General features: G+C 41.9%; 1 long non-coding RNA gene across 1 annotated transcript; it reads left to right on the forward strand.

Moving 5' to 3' along the window:
• Positions 1 to 9: 9 nt before the first annotated feature.
• LOC103875986 lies at positions 10 to 18965 on the forward strand. Its single transcript, XR_635017.4, has 3 exons — positions 10 to 208; positions 17796 to 17988; positions 18553 to 18965. It is a non-coding gene; the product is annotated as an uncharacterized LOC103875986 (long non-coding RNA).
• Positions 18966 to 19242: the final 277 nt, after the last annotated feature.

Genomic DNA, 19242 nt, shown 5'->3' on the forward strand with positions numbered 1-19242 from the left:
AACCTCTCTGGGGGCCGGGACTGTGCACTTGCTCCCTTTCTATACCTCTCCACAGTTCCTAGTACCGGCCAAAAACACTGCTGAAATGCCTAATGAATCAACTGGAAGTTCCTTAGCATAATATAGGGGTGTGGAAGTGATGTTTAGGGGGATTTCCTTTGTTTCCCTGATGCCCAGATGGAAAGAAATGGCAATTTGCCCTTCCAAGGTAAGCAGTATCCTAAATAAGATAAAATTTTAATGATTCTGAAACCTAATGAGTGTGTAACTACTCAATTCTGAGGTACTACACAGACTAGTTTTGCCCTTTGTATCCTGAGAGAAAAGTATGAATGAATTAAAAGAAGACAAAACATTATAAATTTCATTAACCTCAGAGTGGCTTTTTATGCTTTATGTCGATTTTTAGAATTTCCTAGTCCAGTCTTTCATGAATCAAAGAATATTTCAGGAATCCTAATTGCAGACTGAAGAATTTATGAGCTTATTAAATTTTAGGAATCTGCTTTTAAGACTTTTCAGTTTTACAGACAATGCTCTTACCTAATAACTAAGATTCGTTTAACATTTTTTTGAACACCTACATGCCTGGCACCATGCTAAGAGATTGAGATATTCATAGCATTCATTTCAATGGTTATGAGGAGATGAAGGATTGAACAGAGGAAGTGGGTAAAGAAACGCTAAAGAACTCAGCCATAGACTTTTGATTAAGGTGTAGCAACACACTTCAATTGAACTTTTTAAATGAGAGGAACCCAAACGACCTTAAACTTCTGGCAAATATGAAAGAAAGGATTTGAGAGAGTAGTATGGAAAAAAGAACAGCAGATGTAAGCTACAGTCTTACTGGAGGAAAGTGAGTAGCAGGGGCTTTAGAATTCGCCTTTTTTTCTTTAAGAATGAGGGTGGTAGCAGGTAAGGAAGGTAAATGCCAGCTGAGTAGATGGTACCAAAGTTGATTTGTTTTTAAAAGATCATTGTTTATTTGGTGGTCTGTCAGGGAAACTTGTACCTTGGAGGTGAATTTCCAATGTAGGCCTACTGGAAACTGAAACCCTGAGCCCCAGGGTTTAGGTATTAATGGAAGCAAAATTGTGAAGTGAATCCATTTCTCCCCCTTTTAAACGTTCACTCCACCTCCACCCTATACTCAGTTTTTCTTTTTTCTTTTCTTTTCTTTTCTTTTTTTTTTTTTTTTTGAGACAGAGTTTCACTCTGTCACCCAGGCTGGAGTGCCGTGGCGCGATCTCAGCTCACTGCAACCTCCACCTACTGGGTTCAAGCAATTCCCCTGCCTCAGCCTCCTGAGTACCTGGGATTACAGGTATGCACCACCGCGCCAGGCTAATTTTTGTATTTTTAGTAGAGACGGGGTTTCACCATGTTGGTTAGGCTGGTTTCCCACTCCTGACCTTGTGATCCGCCCACCTCGGCCTCCCCAAGTGCTGGGATTATAGGCATGAGCCACCATGCCTGGCCTACTGTAGGCTCACTTTTATAGGGATCCTCAGGCTGTTGTGTCCAGGGCTTTACTGCAGTCTTTCTCTCTTCCTTCCCATTAAAACTTTTCCCGTTTTGTTCAGGACAGGTACCCCATCCTTCCATTATCTCTCTCTTTTTATTTATTTTTAAAATAGAGACAGGGTTTTGTCACTAGGCTGGAGTGCAGTAGCGTGATCATGGCTCACTGCAGCCTTGACCTCTCAGGCTCAAGCAATCCTCCCACCTCAGCTTCCTGTGTAACTGGGACCACAGGCATGCGACACAACTTCTGGCTAATTGATTTTTTGTAGAGATGTGGGGGTTGGGGGAGCGGTTCTCCCTATGTTACCCAGGCTGGTCTCATACTCCTGGCCTCAAGCAATCCTAGTGCCTCGGCCCCCCAAAGTGCTGGGGTTACAAGCATGAGCCACCATGCCTGGCCCCAACCTGTCATTATCTAAGGAGCTCAGTTATGAAGTTAAGTTATCTACTTTGTATTATTAGTGTTTAGTATTTTTGTTTTCATTTCTCTCTAAGACTGTTCTAATCTGTTCTAATGGAACCTCCTGTAGACATCCAGAGTATGGAATTTCTAAAATGACATTTTAAACATTGTGACAGATCAGTAGGATAGATATTTTCCTAAGCCAAGGTACTTTCTTTCCAAGGATAAGCTATGGGAGGTGATGAGAGCAGAATACACACGCACACACACTATACACACACGCACACACATATATATACACGTACGCACACACATATATACACATACGCACATATATAATTACAATTCATTTCGCTATAATAATTTGTCTAGTTATTTGCAATCCTTTCAGGATTTAAAAAATTTCTATCTCATTTGTAGAGTTTGGAAAATAGTATCCATTCTATCTTCTTCACAATAATGTTTTAAGGATCAAATGAGGTTTTGCCCATGGAAACTGCCTAAACTATAAGGAGAAAAGTCAGTGTGTTTATCATTATTTCTCTCTTAGGGTTACTATTACCCTGTAAAGTTTTGTGAAGTCAGGAACAGACTTTTGTTCATATTTATAACCCCTATAGCAATTAATACAGAACCTCACTCAGAATAGATAAGCAGTATTCCCTTAAATCAAGTTTTACTTCTGTACTAAAGTAATAGTCAATTCAAGGACAAGTGCTATAAAGGTTAAAATTAATTCTATTACTCTGAGAAACATGGCAATAATATTTTAGCTTCCCTGTCTCATAGTAGGGAGGGAAAGGATCTGGAAAGGCAGAGGGAGAAAAGGAATGGCACTAGAGGTAGAAATTTCAACTCTTAAAGTTTTAGTAAACCATGCCAAAAAGATACTAGTAACTTTTCATGGGGGAGAGATTATTGGGGTACCAAAGTTTTATTTTTATACTGTATACGTGTTTTTAACCCCATTTCTTTTTTTAAAAAAAATAGTAGAATGAGGAAAGTGTAGATGGATAACTGTAGTTGTTTGTATAATTATTTACATCTTGCCAAACCATTTGGAAATTGAAATCCTGCAGTGTCGCTCCTGGGTTGTAAAAGATAAGAAAAGTAAATAGAAAACCACCTCAATGCAGTGTGATATTGCATCATTTAAAGGAAACCACAAACTGTCTCTTCAGGATGTATGCGTACAATGAAAAGAGCTAACAATTCTTCATGTGTAAGAGCTAGGATGATCAACCTGTTTTTCTCTGCCATCTTAAGGTTGCTTCTTTTTACGTCAAAGTACCTCGTGGTAGCAATCATTGATTTAGTAATCTGTAAATAGTGTCTGTAAGCCCCTTTTCCTTAGCTAACCAGTGATTAACTCCTAGAAAAAACACATTTTTTTTTTTTCTGCCACCCAAGAGTGCAGTGGCATGATCTCAGCTCACTGCAGCCTTGACCTCCCAGGCTCAACCAATCCTCACACCTGTGCCTCCCAAGTAGCTAGGACTACAGGTACATGCCACTACACCCAGCTAATTTTTGTATTTTTTGTACAGATGGGGTTTCACTATGTTGCCAAGGCTAGTCTTGGACTCTTGAGCTCAAATGATCCACCCATGTGGGCTTTCCAAAGCGCTGGGATTACAGGCGTGAGCCACTGCACCCAGCCTTGAAAGCCACATTTCTAAGGGAAACTCTCTGGGGGAAGGGAGGTTGTGTGTAAGGTAGATAGTCCCTATCTATTTCATTTTATTTTTGGTTTTGAAATTAGTGTTTAAAGAATTAAGCATAATGAATACTTGATATGAATTTCTTGGATTTTTTTGAGATGGAGTCTCACTCTTGTCGCCCAGGCTGGAGTGCAATGACACGATCTCGGCTCACTGCAACCTCTACCTCCCAGGTTCAAGTGATTCTCCTGCCTCAGCCTCCTGAGTAGCTGAGATTACAGGGCACCTGCCACCACACCCAGCTAATTTTTTTATTTTTAGTAGAGACGGGGTTTCACCATGTTGGCCAGGCTGGTCTCAAACTCCTGACCTCAGGTGATTCACCCACCTTGGCCTCCCAAAGTGCTGGAATTACAGGCGTGAGCCACTCTGTCTGGTCCTTGGATTTTTTAAATGTCCTAAATATGTGGCTCCTAATCTTTAAAAAAATAATGAAGGATGAATCAAGCATTATAGGGGAAAAAAAGCTTGAAATATGACATGTAATGGGATGTTTTTCACGAGTATAAAGTTTTATTTTGTCTATTTGGATGAAAACTCCAAAATGCCACAGGAATGATCATAGAAGGAAACTTCTATAAATTCACCATTAAATGCCTATGAAATAATCTTTTCTTAAAAATCAATGGTAGTAATAAGGGATGACTTAAATATTTATTTGCTTATGCCCATAACATCATATTAAATTTAAGATAAGGGCCGGGTGCGGTGGCTCACGCCTGTAATCCTAGCACTTTGGGAGGCCGGGGTGGGTGAATTGCTTGAGTTCAGGAGTTCGAGACCAGCCTGGGCAACATGGTGAAACCCCATCTCTACTAAAATACAAAAAATTAGCTGGGCGTGATGGCACACGCCTGTAATCCCAGCTACTAGGGAGGCTGAGATAGGAGAATCACTTGAACCTGGGAGGCAGATGTTGCAGTGAGCCGAGATTGTGCCATTGCACTCCAGCCTAGGTGACAGAGTGAGACTCTGTCTCAAAATAAATAAATTAATTAATTAATTTAAGATAAAAGGGCCGGGTGCGGTGGCTCACACCTATAATCCCAGCACTTTGGGAGGCTGACGTGGGTGGATCACGTGAGGTCAGGAGTTTGAGACAAGCCTGGCCAACATGGCGAAATCCCGTCTCTACTAAAAATACAAAAATTTGCCGGGCGTGGTGGTGGGCACTTGTAAGCCCAGTTACTCAGAAGGCTGAGGCAGGAAAATCACTTGAACCCGGGAGGCAGAGGTTGCAGTGAGCCGAGATCGTGCCACTGCATTCCAGCCTGGGTGACAAGAGCAAAATTCTGTCTCAAAAAAAAAAAAAAAATTAAGACATGAACGTGGTCTTATCATTAGTCACAAAATTAAACTGTGCAAGACAATTATAATTTTGCCTAGCCTCATAGTGAATAATTTTCCCCTTATTGTTTTGTTAAATATCAGTCTACATGTAATTAAGATTAGACTTACTCCTGCAAGAGAACCTACACAATAGCCCTTTGTTGTGTTGGTGTGATGGGATGCCAGGAGAGACCAAATGTCCTTGGTTCGGTTTTTGGGGTCAAAAATGCCCATATTACTAAACAACTTAAGGTCTCAGGGTAAAATGAAAATCTGGGAGGAGATAATTTAGTGAGCTCTTTTTTTTTTTTTTTTTGAGACTGAGTCTTGCTCTGTCACCCAGGCTGGAGTGCTGTGGCCGGATCTCAGCTCACTGCAAGCTCCGCCTCCCGGGTTCCCGCCATTCTCCTGCCTCAGCCTCCCGAGTAGCTGGGACTACAGGCGCCCGCCACCTCGCCCGGCTAGTTTTTTTTGTATTTTTTAGTAGAGACGGAGTTTCACCGTGTTAGCCAGGATGGTCTCGATCTCCTGACCTCGTGATCCGCCCGTCTCGGCCTCCCAAAGTGCTGGGATTACAGGCTTGAGCCACCGCGCCCGGCTTAGTGAGCTCTTATTAGTGCTAATACCTGAGTACAAATTAGTGAGTTAGGTAAGTTTATCATGTCCTGAAGAAAGTTGGAAGCATGTTGTTAAATTGTGATTGGGAGGGAAAAGGAAGGGTGAGAAAGGTGTATGGGTAGTAGGCTGCCTGTTGGAGGCCAGATCAAGAGTGGGGCACTCACTGTGTCTTTGGAGAAATAGAAAGAGGGATCTGAGTGAGATGTGAAACTTTTAATCTAGGACTACCTGTGCTCAAGAAGTTAAACATTTTATTTTATTTTTATTTTGAGACGGTCTCACTCTGTCGCCCAGGCTGGAGTGCAATGGTGTGATCTTGGCTCACTGCAACCTCCACCTCCTGGGTTCAAGCGATTCTTCTGCTTCAGCTTCCCAAGTAGCTCGGACTACAGGTGCACCCCACCACGTCCAGCTAATTTTTGTAGTTTGTTTGTTTGTTTGTTTTGAGACAGAGTCTTGCTCTGTCACCTAAGCTGGAGTGCAGTGGTGCGATCTCGGCTCACTGCAACCTCTACCTCCCAGGTTCAAGCGATTCTTGTGCCTCAGCCTCCTGAGTACCTGGGATTACAGGTTCCCGCCACCACACCCAGTTAATTTCTGTATTTTTAGTAGAGACGGGGTTCTACCGTGTTGGCCAGGCTGATCTGGAACTCCTGACCTCAGGTGATCCAATCACCTTGGCCTCCCAAAGTGCTGAGATTACAGTAATTTTTGCATTTTTAGTAGAGATGAGGTTTTGCCACGTTGGCCAGGCTGCTCTCGAACTCCTGGCCTCAACTGATCCACCCGTCTCGAAGTTAAACATTTTAAATATCTTCTGAAAACCTAACAACCTAACAGTTCTCTGGGAGAAATGACTCTGTGATCAATTCTGTGCTTTGGGAAAAGAGCAGCCTCCTGTGAAAGTTATCTGAGGTGGAGTTTTATGCATTTACACATGTCAAAATATATGTTCCTTCCTAGAGCCCACCCTAGGAAAATTTATACGAACCTGTCAATCATCTTGTTCTCCAGACTTTTTTTTTTTTTTTAACCCCCTCTCTTTGGCAAAACCAACCATTTGAATTTTCGTTCAGTGCCAAGCAGATGATTGATTTTATTTTTTTAGAGACAGGGTCTTACTCTGTCACCCAGGCTAGAGTGCTGTGGCATGATCATAGCTCACTGCAGCCTTGAACTCCCAGGCTCAAGTGATCCTCCCTCCTCAGCCTCCTGAGCAGCTGGGACACAGGCATGTGACACCACACTCGGCTACAGGCAGGTGATTTAAATGAGTGAATCAGTCTGGGTGTGACTGTGTATACATTGTGTAAGTATTAATGCCCTGAAAAAGCTCATGTAAATAAATTCATCGATGTCAAACTTACTATTTTTCAAATATTTGCTCCATTTTTTTCCCCCATCACTCTACGTGTCAAACAAAACACAACTGTGGGGTGGATTTTGTGCATTCATCCCTGGCTTGTGAACTGTGGATTAAGGGACCAAAGAGCCACAGCTTCTGCTTTGGGAACAGTGGGAAAGGCACAATAATTTTAGCACAGTGTGGAAAATGTTATGAGAGTGATATGTATGTTTAACTTCCATGATCCATTATTACAATGACTCTCACACATACATCAACTCCCTTGTGCCTTTCTCTTGACAAACATGTATCCTCTTTAAATTCAACTCTCCCACCTGCTCTATAGCTCCATCCAAGCAGGCTGATGAAGCTAGAGAAAAACGACCATGATGTGATGACTGATCCCACTTTAAGTGAACCCATCGTGCTGCCTGGAAATCTTCCTGTACACCTCTAGTTTACGTATTCTTCTGTTTTCTTAGATGACTATTTCATACTTTCAAGTCGTTCACCAACATTTGCACAGTTCTTCTCTCAGCCTCACGCTCAGGTGATAGGCTTTCTTCATTTTGAAAATTGAAGCAAGAGGGCATCTATCCCCACATATATTCACTACTTGCTTCTCTGGTCTTCTACTCAGCCTTCCATCCTGCTGTTACTATGCATTAACTGTCCATGCTTCTTTTTTTCTTGGTTTGAGACATCCAGGCTGGAGTACAGTGGTGCAGTCTCAGCTCACTGCAACCTCCGTCTCCAGGGCTCAAGTGATTCTCCCATCTCAGCACCCCAAGTAGCTGGGATCACAGGCACATGCCACCATACCTGGCTAATTATTTTTATTTTTATTTTTTTGAGACAGAGTCTTGCTCTGTCGCCCAGGCCGGAGTGCAGTGGCTCAATCTTGGCTTACTGGAACCTCTGCCTCCCAGTTCCAGCAATTCTCCTGCCTCAGCCTCCCGAGTAGCTGGGATTACAGGCGCCCACCAGCATGCCCAGCTAATTTTTGTAGTTTTAGTAGAGACAGAGTTTTACCATGTTGACCAGGCTGGTCTTGAACTCCTGACCTCAGATGATCTGCCCGCCTCAGCCTCCCAAAGTGCTAGGATTATAGGCCACCACTTCCAGTTATGCTTCTTTTTAAGGCCAGTTCTCCCATTTTGTGCTAGATCCCACATTTTTTTACTTATTCAGAGATGTTATTTGAGCAATTTCCTTTTTTCTTCTGTATTATCAAATATTCCCTCTCTACTGACTCATTACCAACAGCAAACAAATGTTTAAACACACACACACACACCCCTCACTATCCCTTCCAATTAATTTATTATTATTATTATTATTATTATTATTTTGAGGTGTAGTCTTACTCTGTTGCCCACACTGGAGTGCAGTTGTGCAATCTCAGCTCACTGCAACCTCTCTCCCAGGTTCAAGCAATTCTTCTGCCTCAGCCTCCCAAGTAGCTGGGATTACAGGTGTGTTCGACCATGCCCAGCTAATTTTTGTATTTTTTAGTAGAGACAGGGTTTTACCATATTGGACAGGCTGGTTTCGAACTCCTGACCTCATGATCTGCCCTCCTTGGCCTCCCAAAGTGCTAGGATTACAGGTGTGAGCCACCGTGCCCGGCCCCCTTTCAATTAATTTCTACATTCTCTGCTTCCCTCTCCTCCCATTCTCTCTTGAACCCTCTCTCATCATCAAAATGCTATCAAAACTACTTCGTGGAGGTCAGTAATGAACTCCACATTGTAAATCCACAATGTGACAAATGTTTTGACACATAATTACGCCCTCTTGGAAATACTTTCTTCCCTTGGTTTCCAGCATACCACACTCCTCTGATTTTCCTCCTCCCTCTTCTTCTGGGGTATCCTTGGCTAGGTTCCTCAAATACTAGCCACTGCAAAATTGCTCCTGGTTGTAAGAAGGCCTAAATGTCATAACAAAGTTTGCTGTTTATTAGATGTTATGACATTTAGACATTCTTACAGTATTTAGTTATTAAATGTTTTTCTCTTCACTATCTCCGCTCACAGTGATCAATGAAATCACTGATGACCTCTTCCAGTCTTAGGATCTTAAATACCATCTATACAGCCATCACTTGAACACTATTTTCAGCCTAGACATCTCCCAGGAACTCCAGATTCATCAATTCAAAAGCTTACTCTACAATTCCATTTGGATATCTTAACGAGTACCTCAGACTGATTCACATAACCCACTTAATATTATGACTGAATTTTGTCCCTCACAATTCATACGTAAAGCCCAAACTCCCAGTACTTCAGGATGCGAGATTTAAAAATATTTGGAGACAGGGTCTTTTAAAAAGGTGAGTAAGTTACAATGAGGCCCTTAGGATGGACCCTAATCCAGCCTGACCGGTGTCCTTCTAAGAGGAGGAAGTTTGGACACAAAAAGGAGATACAAGGGGCTTGTGAGCACAGAGGAAGAAAGGCCACGTGAGGACACAGTAAAAAGGTGGCCATCTGAGAGCCAAGGAGAGAGGCTCCAGAAGAAACCAAACTTGTTGACACCTCCTTGGACTTCTAGCCTCCAGAACTATGAGAAAATAAATTTATTTTTATTTTTATTTTTTATTTTATTTTATTTTTTTGAGACAGAGTCTCGCTCTGTCATCCAGGCTAGAGTGCAGTGGCACGATCTCAACTCACTGCAAGCTCCGCCTCCCGGGTTCACGCCATTCTCCTGCCTCAGCCTCCCGAGTAGCTGGGACTACAGGTGCCCGCCACCACGCCTGGCTAATTTTTTGTATTTTTAGTACAGACGGGGTTTCGCCGTATTAGCCGGGATGGTCTCGATCTCCTGACCCCATGATCTGCTGCCCTTGGCCTCCCAAGGTGCTGGAATTACAGGCGTGAGCCACTGTGCCCGGCCAATTTCTATTGTTTATGCCACCCAATCTGTGGGACTTTGTTATGGTAGCTCACTAAACTCTTACATGTATTTAACAAAAAGGTATTGGCATTTCCACCCAAATTTGTTCCTCCTAGAGTCTTCTCCATCTCAGTAAATGGCAACTCCATCCTCAGGCCAAAATCCCAGCTTTTCCTTTTCACACACTTTATATTCAACTGGTCAGCAAATCCTGTTAGCTTTACTTTCAGAATACACCCAAAACTCAATTACTTCTCATCACTTCCATCTTGGTCCAAGGCACCATACCTCTTACCTGGATTACTGTGATAATTTAAGAAGTTACAGTAGCGGCGGCGGCAGCGGCGGCGGCGGCGGCACCTCAGCCTCCCAAGTAGCTGGGAATATAGGTGCATACCACTGTGCCTGGCTAATTTTTTTTTTTTTGGTAGGAAGTTATCACAGTAATCCAGATAAGAGGTATGGTGATGTCCCATGATCATCAGAGGTACTGTGATATTCTCCCTCTCTTGTCCTTGGACACCATCTATCAACATTCTGTTTTCAATACAGTAGGCATTTTCATGTCACTCCTCCCCCTAAAATCCTCCAAAACCTTTTTTTTTTTTTTCTTTTGAGATGGAGTCTCGCTCTGTCACCCAGCCTGGAGTGCAGTGGTGCGATCTCGGCTCACTGCAACCTCTGCCTCCCGGATTCAAGCAATTCTCCTGCCTCAGCCTCCCGTGTAGCTGGCATTACAGGCATGTGCCACCACGCCCGGCTGATTATTTTGTATTTTTAGTGGAGACGGAGTTTCACCATGTTGGCCAGGCTGGTCTCGAACTCCTGACCTTGTGATCCACCCACCTCGAACTCTCAAAGTACTGGGATTACAGGCGTGAGTTACCACACCCGACCAAATGCTTTTTATCTCAAAGCCTTTACAGTGGCCTACAAGGGCCTACATGACTTGGCATTGCTGTATTTCCTATTTCATTTTTTCCCTTTTTTTTTTTTTTAAGAGACAGGATCTTACTCTGTCACCTAGGCTGGAGTGCAGTGACATGATCATAGCTCACTGTAGCCTTGAGCTCCTGGGCTCAAATGATCCTTCTGCCTCAGCCTTCTAAGTAGCTGGGAATACAAGCATGCACCACCATACTCGGCTAAATGTTAAGTTTTTTGTAGAGTTGGGATCTCCCAAAGTTGTTCAAGCTGGTCCCAAACTCTTAGCCTCAAGTGATCCTCCCACTTCAGCCTCCTGAAGTGAGATCACAGGCATGAGCCACTGTGCCCAGCCACAAGTATTTGTTGAGTACATTCTATTTGCCTAGTCTTTTTTTTTTTTGAGATGGAGTCTCACTCTTGTTGCCCAGATTGGAGTGCAATGGCACTATCTATGCTCACCACAACTTCTGCCTCCTGGGTTCCAGCGATTCTCCTGCCTCAGCCTCCCGAGTAGTTAGGATTACAGGCATGCACCACCACGCCTGGCTAATTTTGTGTTTTTAGTAGAGACGGGGTTTCCCCATGTTGGTCAGGCTAGTCTCAAACTCCCGACTCCCGACCTCAGGTGATCTGCCCACCTCAGCTTCCCAAAGTGCTGGGATTACAGGCATCCGCCACTGCGCCCAGCCAGTAATTTTTTTTTTTTTTTTTTAAAGAGACAGAGCCTCACTCTTTTGCCCATGCTGGATTGCAGTGGTATGATCATATCTCACTGAGCTCAAACAATCCTCCCTCTTCAGCCTCCCAAGTAGCTGGGACTACAGGTGTGCACCTGTAGAACACAGGTGTGGAACTGGCTAACTTTTAAATTCTTTGTAGAGATAGATTCTTAGTCTCACTGTGTTGCCCAGGCAGGTCTCAAATTCCTGGCCTCAAATAGTCCTTTCCCTCAGCCTCCCAAAGGACTAGGATTACAGGAATGAGCCACTGTGCCCCACCTTGCCTGGTAATTTACCAGATACTGTAGAAAGAGGATTAAGACTGTCTTTAGGTTGCTTACAGTCTAGTACACTCAGAATCTCTGCTTCTCAATAGATCTGCCCTGAACATGTCAGTGACCATTTATTTAGGCAGGTATTTTTTTTTAAAAGTCTGAATTATATATTTTCCAAACATTTCTACAGAGGCTCTCTTGTCTTCCCATGAACCTGAAAGATAGGAAAAAAGTAATGTATGCATATTTGAATCTCAATTACTAATTTCTCTTACTTTTTTCTTCCAATTCCAATTACTTTTCCCACATACCTGAGTATATCTTGGTGAAAAGTACTTGAATTCATTTATACATACAGATTTGCTTTAGGGGTATCTCCCCCAAATCCATAGTTGGCAAGCCCTACAATAGTGGTAGCATGATAGCTGCAAATCTGTTTCCTCTTTTCTTTTCTTTTCTTTTTCTTTTTCTTTTTCTTTTTTTTTTTAGACAGGATCTCTGTTGCCTGGGCCGGAGTGCAGTGGTGTGATTATAGCTCACTGTAGCCTCGATCTCCCAGGCTCAAGCAATCCTCCCACCTCAGCCTCCCAAGTAGCTGGGACCACAGGTTTATGTCACCGTGCCTGGCTAATTTTTCTTTTTATGTATTTTTTGTAGACACTAGGTCTCACTATGTTGCCCAAGCTGGTCTTGAACTTGGGCTCAAGTGATCCGCCCACGTTGGCTTGCCAAAGTGCTGGAATTAAAGGTATGAGCCATTGCGCCCAGTCCTATTTTCTTTTTTCAAGCTCAAATTTACCCCAAAAATGTACTAAAATAATAGAATCCCAAAAAACAAGCTGTATCTTCTTACAACAGGGTCATTCTTGGCTCTGAAGCAGTCATCCTTGTAAGGTGCTTTGGGTGGGGGCAGAATGGTTCAGTAGAAAGTTTTGAGGTAATCTCAAATTCTGTTGTTAGGTAAAGTAAGTTTTAATAGACCAAGTTATTTAACTTCTCTGAGGCTCAGTTTTCTCACATATGGCTTGAGTTCTGTATCTGTTTAGCCAGGAGTATGGTAAAAAATTTGATGAGACAGTATGTATACGGTACCTAGCAAATAGTGACGTAGGTGTTAATAAAGGGGAAGGAATTTGTTCACGAACCTGTCTTTTGGGAGAACTTTGATGCTTAAGTCATAACTCTGATTTGTGCATCCTTGAATACATTTATGCTTCTCCATAGCTTGCTATCAATAAGTAAGCAACTGACAAGTCAGAGTAAGATTGCCTACTTACTCCTCAAAGCCATATTCATGATTTAATTTATAGACAAACATTTTATGGGTAAAACTACCCCCCGACTTAATTATGTCATCTAACTGCTTTTTAAGTTTCAACAGATGCATTTAGGATTACAATCCTCTATAAATTATCATTTATGTGAAAATTCGCTTATTAAACATGTTACAGAGCCATGGTTAAATTTGAATATGCGTATTTTTCTTTCTTCAAATTATTTTTATCCTAAGTGAATTAATTCAGGAACAAAATCAAATACTGCATATTCTCACTTATAAGTGGGAGCTAAACGTCAGGTACTCATTCACGTAAAGATGGCAACAGTAAGGCTGGGTGCGGTGGCTCACATCTGTAAGCCTAGCACTTTGGGAGGCTGAGGCAGGCGGATCACCTGAGGTCAGGAGTTCAAGACCAGCCTGACCAACATGGTGAAACCCTGTCTCTACTAAAAATACAAAAATTAGCCGAGCTGTGGTAGTGCACATCTGTAATCCCAGCTACTCCGGAGGCTGAGGTGGGAGAATCGCTTGAACATGGGAGTTGGAGGTTGCAGTGAGCTGAGATCATGCCACGGCATTCCAGCATGGGTGACAGAGGGAGACCCTGTCTCAAAAAAAAAAAAGAAAAGAAAAAAAAAATGGCAACAGTAGACATGGGGACTCCTAGATGGGGGAGGGTGTGAGGAGGAAAGGACTGAAAACTCAATTGTTGGTTACTGTGCTCAGTGCCTGGGTGATGGGATCATTTGTACCCCAAACCTCAGCATCACGCAATATACGCTGGTAACAAACCTGTACATGTACCCACTGAATCTAAAATACAAGTTGAAAAAGAAAAAAAAAAAGAATAGCAAAGACAAAGGAAACCTATTAATGGAAATCATGAGTGAAAAGCTTAGAGCCACAAATGTAGGAGGACATCAATATATAAATCATAAACAGAAGAAGAATCAAAGAATGCCAGAAAAGATCTTCTGCCGGCCAAAGCATGGACGTTTCTAAGCTACACAAATACAAATAATAGAGTGAGGTAAAAGAGCTTCCTAATTCACATGAAGAAACTCGTGTACATTTAATTAATTAATTTATTTATTTATTTTATTTTTTGAGATGGAGTCTTGCTCTGTCACCCAGGCTGGAGTGCAGTGGTGCAATCTCAGCTCACTGCAACCTCCGTCTCCTGCATTCAAGCGATTCTCCCTGCCTCAGCCTCCCGAGTAACTGGGATTATAGGCATGAACCACTATGCCTGGCCTAATTTAAAAGGCCAAATACAGCTTCCAGAAAAGTAAATTATATACCAATTTACTCGACAATAATGATACAAAAATTCAAAATAAAGTATTGGCAAATTAAACATATATATAATTTAATATATATATATATATTTTTTGGTAAGACGGAGATTTATTCTTGTTGCAAAGGCTGGAGTGCATGGCGTGATCTCGGCTCACCGCATTCTCTGCCTCCCAGGTTCAAGAGATTCTCCTGCCTCAGCCTCCCGAGTAGCTGAGATTACAGGCAAGTATCACCATGCTCAGCTAATTTTGTATTTTTAGTAGAGACGGGGTTTCACCGTACTGCCCAGGCTGATCTCGAACTCCTGACCTCAGGTGATCCACTCGCCTCGGCCTCCCAAAGTGCTGGGATTACAGGCGTGAGCCACTGCACCCAGCCAATTTAATATATATGTTAAAAAAATATATTTAAAACTTTCAGAGATAACTTTACATGTTGATAGATATATTACACAGGGTAGAGACTTAATACATAAATGCAGATTCACTCTATTTGATTCTGGTTGATCCCTTTGCTAAGCCTGTGGATATAGTGCAGTCGGAGATAATTTACATTTTAGTCTTGAATCAATGAAGCTTGTTTTACAGGCTAAAATCTAAGTCTATTTTCTGACTAGTGGGAATAACCTGATTTTTATGTCTTACTGATATCTTACTGTTTTCATCTTCTCTATCAGGGGTGCTAGCTGAAGTGGGGAAAATCAGAGTTTATTGCTGGAGGAATGGAGAGAGGAAGAATGAGTGGATATTTCAAAGCAGTGGATTTGCATATTGGCTGTCCTATTTACTAGCTGTGTAACCTCACACATGTCATTTAACCTTTATGATTCTCAATTTCTTTATCTTAATATGAAAATTATAGGCCAGTCGCGGTGGCTCACGCCTGTAATCCCAGCACTTTGGGAGGCCGAGGCAGGCAGATTACATGAGGTCAGGATTTTGAGACCAGCCTGACCAATATAGCGAAACCCCATCTCGACTAAAAATGCAAAAATTAGCTGGGCTTGGTGGCATACGTCTGTAATCCCAGTTACTTGGGAGGCTGGTGTAGGAGAATTGCTTGAACCCGGATGTGGAGTGGTACTGCACTCCAGCCTGGGAGACTCAACTCACTCTGCAGATTCACAAAGTTGTGAGGATTCTGTGAAAGGTTTTGCAAACTATGAAAGCCCCATGAATTTGAGGTATATTTTTAAGTCCAAAAGGTGAATAAATGATGTTACTACTTAATTTATGACTTATACTGACACCAGTAAAAATCAAATGTGAATTACATATGTTCTGATGATAAAACAGACTTTTTTTTTCTTTTTTTTTTTTTTGAGACGGAGTCTCGCTGTGCTCCCAGGCTGGAGTGCAGTGGCGTGATCTCGGCTCACTGCAAGCTCCGCCTCCCGGGTTCATGCCATTCTCCCGCCTCAGCCTCCCAAGTAGCTGAGACTACAGGCGCCCGCCACCACGCCCGGCTAGTTTTTTGTATTTTTAGTAGAGACGGGGTTTCACCATGTTAGCCAGGATAGTCTCGATCTCCTGACCTCGTGATCCACCCGCCTCGGCCTCCCAAAGTGCTGGGATTACAGGCTTGAGCCACCGCGCCCGGCCTAAAACAGACTTTTTAAAAATGTGAATTACCTTTTAAGCACTACCCGTTACTACGTATAAGACAGATATTTGACACCGTTTTAATATGGCAATGGTACTGAATACACGGAGTTGCTACTGTTACTGAATAAAGACTTATGCTGTCTTAATACATGAGATACTTTGTTGCTAAGCTTTCCCCCTTCCTCTTCTCCCCCCGCCTTACCCGCAGACATCACCTCAAGTAGATCCCCTTCCTTTTCTCTGTGTTCTCTTCCTGTTCGCTGGACCCTTACCTTCGGCTTTCAAGCATGCATATTTATCCATACCTTGAAAGAAATTGCTTGGCTGATCGCTTCCTGTCTCAACCACATTATTTCTCTTCTTCCTTACGTTATCAATGAGAAAACTGTATCAGCAGATTTCAGTGGTATAGCAGTAATGTAGTGGGCATACGGTGTTTCATCAGTCACTACAAATGCATTCTCTTTCCATCTCCAGTCTACTTAGAGATATGGCTTGCCTCCCCCTGCCCACTTCACTTACCAGTTTGTATTAATTATCAATGGGCTCTGTAGAAATCATGATAGTAAAATATATCCTCAATAGTTATATATATTGTCAACCACTAATGGAACATTTTTCTTGTTTATGACTTACAGCCATGGCAATAAGACTGTCTCAGTCGTGTTTTTCTCAATACTGTAACTTTCTGTAAACGAGAACTTTAATAAAAAGCCTAGAAACATACATTTTTTTCTCTTTTTTAAATTTTTTAATTTTTTAATTTTTTTTGAGACAGAATCTCACTCTGTCACCCAGGCTAGAGTGCAGTGGTGCAATCTCAGCCCACCGCAGCCTCCATCTCCTGGGTTCAGCTGATTCTCCTGCCTCAGCTTCCCAAGTAGCTGGGACTGCAGCAGTATGCCACCACGTCTGGCTCATTTTTTGTATTTTTAGTAGAGACAGGGTTTCACCATGTTGGCCAGGCTGATCTCCAACTCCTGACCTCAAGTGACCTGCCCGCCTCGGCTTCCCAAAGTGCTGGGATTACAGGCGTGAGCCACTGCACCCAGCCTTTCTCTGATATTTTAAAATCATGACTCGATAATAGTTATTGGTGAATACAAAATGTTGAAAACCTCCGGTTTATACCTGCTGCCTCCATTTTCTTTACGTTTGTTTCTTTCTTAGCTACCTACATTGAGGCTTCCCCTCTTACTGCTTTGGAAATGTTCTCTTGAAACAATGCTACCAACAATTCCTTTCTTGTCAAATTCAAAAGTCACTGATTTTACTTCAGTATTTGCCAACGTTGATCATGCTCTTCTTCTTGAAACATTCTCTTCATTTTCACCGTCAGACCATACATCATCCTCGATGCATCAGGACAGGATGTGAACTGTGGCTGCTGCTCCTACTATAATTATTACTGCTTTTACTTAGCAGTCAGCTTTCCTTCACTGCTTACTGGAATTTCCACAGCAACCCTAAGGAGATCGGTATTATTATCCCATTTTACAGTTGAGGAAACATGCTCAAAATTTAATTAACTGGTTCAAATTCACACACCAGAACAGAATCTGCTCTGGGAAATGTTAGATTTTGCAATGGAAAAGAAGAAAAAGCTTTTTTCTCATTGGATCACAGCATGCTATGTTGTTTATGTTTAGATTAAGTAGAGTTTGTTTTATTCCATTTATCTGTAGTTTCGGGAAGTACTGTACATTTGGAAAATCATTTCAAGTAATTTTTCTACCCAGGCTGTCCATTTACAATTATCTGGTTACCTTTGAATCACTTTCACCAGAAGGTGGCTAGATAGCAAGTTGTGATATGCCACTGATTTTTTTTTTTTTCCTTTTCAAGTTATCAGACTCCTGTAAGAATGGCAATGCAACCTTGGATTTATTCAGAGAATGCTCTAACCACATACACTACATCAAGAAGTATAGTCATCAGAATTTGACAGATGACAATATAGATTTCAAATTAAACTATATATGATAAATTGTTCAATTTTTGGCAGAGTGGATCTTATTGAAGCCATGGTAATGATAAGGTAGGATTTAGTTACATACTTTAGTTACATACATACTTTGTTTTCTCAAGCAAATGTGTAACAATGGTGTGATCTAGCTACAAAATATTTCCTTAAGTTTTTTGTTAGCATGTCAGTGCTAACAATTAGGAATTGAGTGTTTTAAATTTCATCTGAAATTGGTGGTTCAAATACAAAGATAAATGGTTTTCATGGTTGTTAGCCTTCATTAATGTTATATTAAACCTCTTGAGTATGTTATACCACTACTTTGTTTTTTAACCAATGGATCTGAAAACCCATAAAGACTCAGTATTTGTCTTACAAATAGAAAATGTATAGTTTTTGATTTGATCATTTAAGGTACCCTTTTTTTCACAGCCATTTGGCTTTAATCCTGTAACAGATTATTGTCACTTGTCTTTTATTTATCTACCGAAATGCCTTCAGTCATTTCATGAATGAATCAATGGAGGGAAGAGAGAATTATGAGTTATCTCAAAGACATATTAATGGCATTAGTCCAATATAAATAGAATGAGGAAAGGAAGAATTATGCATTAGTAATGATGTTTTTCATTGCAGAGCAATTTCTACCTCTCAAAGGATTTTCATATAGATCCTCTTTCTTCATACCGAGTATTACATAGCTGAGGAAATTAAGGTATTAAGTGACTTGTCTGAAGCTACACAGCAAGCATCAGATCTGGAATTAGAAAGCAAGTCTTCTCATGACCAGCCATTGTTCTTTTACAGTTTACCTTATAGATGGCATGGAAGTGACTTTTTTGAGGAATAGTTATTACAACTTCTCACCCCCCAATTTCTCTACTTGTGAAAATAAAGTATTTAAACATGACTGACTAAATCAGACAGAATAGTGTGTTGGATTCATCAAGTGGAATTTGTATAGTTGGAGATGAAGTCTCGCTGTGTCGCCCAAGCTGGAGTGCAGTGGCACCTCCCGAGTTCGTGCAATTCTCCTGCCTCAGCCTCCCAAATAGCTGAGACTACAGGTGCGCACCACCATGCCTGGTTAATTTTTAAATTTTTAGTAGAGACTGGATTTCACTATGTTGGCCAGGCTGGCCTCAAACTCCTGACCTTGTGAGCCGCCAGCCTCAGCCTCCAAAGTGCTGGAATTACATGAGCCACCACTCCCAGCCTCCTTTGGTTTTTTTTTTTTTTTTTTTTAGAGAGAGAGTCTTGTTCTATCACCCAGGCTGGAGTGCAGTGGCACAATCACAGCTCATCACAGCCTCTGACTCCTGGGCT

Source organism: Papio anubis, chromosome 9 (genome assembly GCF_008728515.1).
Source record: "Papio anubis isolate 15944 chromosome 9, Panubis1.0, whole genome shotgun sequence".
NCBI lineage: Eukaryota > Metazoa > Chordata > Mammalia > Primates > Cercopithecidae > Papio > Papio anubis.